Below are 1,180 nucleotides of genomic sequence, written 5' to 3' on the forward strand. Positions count from 1 at the left end.
AAATGCTCTGATCAGCATTTAAACAGACTATTAAATGAAGACTGGCTCCTGAACTGGAATATTTTCAGAACCTGAAAAAGTTCAGAAAGTGATGCCTGAGCTTTTCTCCTTTAGGAAATCTCATCCAGGAAGGAAAAAAGGGTTGGTACAATCTGCCAGAGGTTTTCATCAGAGCAGAGCTGTAGCAGTAAGCGTGAAATGGCCCGCTGGACAACTGGAACCACCTGACAAAGAGTAAGTGCCCAAACACAAAGTGTGCAGACTAAAGGCAACCAGTGCCTCTTCTCTAAGCATGGGCTGCCTGTGCAGCTGCTCAGTCATCAACCCCATGCACAATGTCCTCACCCACCTCCCACAGGAGAACCAGTAGAAGCCACAGTGACAACAGCCCTGCATACATCTGGCCCCAGCCTCCAATGATGGGGTGTATCAATCATTACCGGTCATTCAGGTATCGCTGAAGTTCAGCCAGTAAAGGTCTTTGCAGCTAAGTCCTTCTCAGACAGGATGGGCTCTCATTAATTGTTGTATTTTTCATTTTTCTGATCACTATCCTTGTCTCAAAACATCTGATGGTTATCAGCAAAGCCCCCCCAGAGATCTGCAGGGTCTCACCTCCCATTGTTTTTGTTCAAAGTTTGTCTCTTCGGTACCCTCAAAGACATGGGCCAAAGACCCCAGTTAACCCTCTGACATCAAAATGCTTTAGAAACCATTAAAGGCCCTCCAAGGGAACTACTGAATTATTGTGACTAAAGGCCTCTCATGGGTTGTTAAGTTCAAGAATCAAAACAGAACTCCTGTCTCTAAATTCACAATAACCAGTGCTCATATGTTGAAAGTATGCATATTAGGGGTTGTTGCATATTCTCATTTAGAGACCTCTTTCCAGTTTCTTTCAGACCTGAGGCACCAAGAGGATTTCTCAAGTAAAATGCTTCTGTCTTTTTAGGATACATAATTGAATTCTGCATGTAACCTGACCACCTAGTAACATAATCCTTACTGGGAACTATCATCATATGGCTCAGAAGGGCAATCCAGACATTCACTTAGTTGCTTTTTTTGTTATTTTGACTTTGTGGCCTAAGTGAATCTGTTTATTTCCATTCCTATAATTTATTGGAAGTCAGTCATGAACACTGACACTCTCAATGAACACACAGACTGACACTAGAGG

The sequence above is a fragment of the Poecile atricapillus genome, chromosome 2 (assembly GCF_030490865.1).
Source record: "Poecile atricapillus isolate bPoeAtr1 chromosome 2, bPoeAtr1.hap1, whole genome shotgun sequence".
In the NCBI taxonomy this organism is placed as follows: domain Eukaryota; kingdom Metazoa; phylum Chordata; class Aves; order Passeriformes; family Paridae; genus Poecile; species Poecile atricapillus.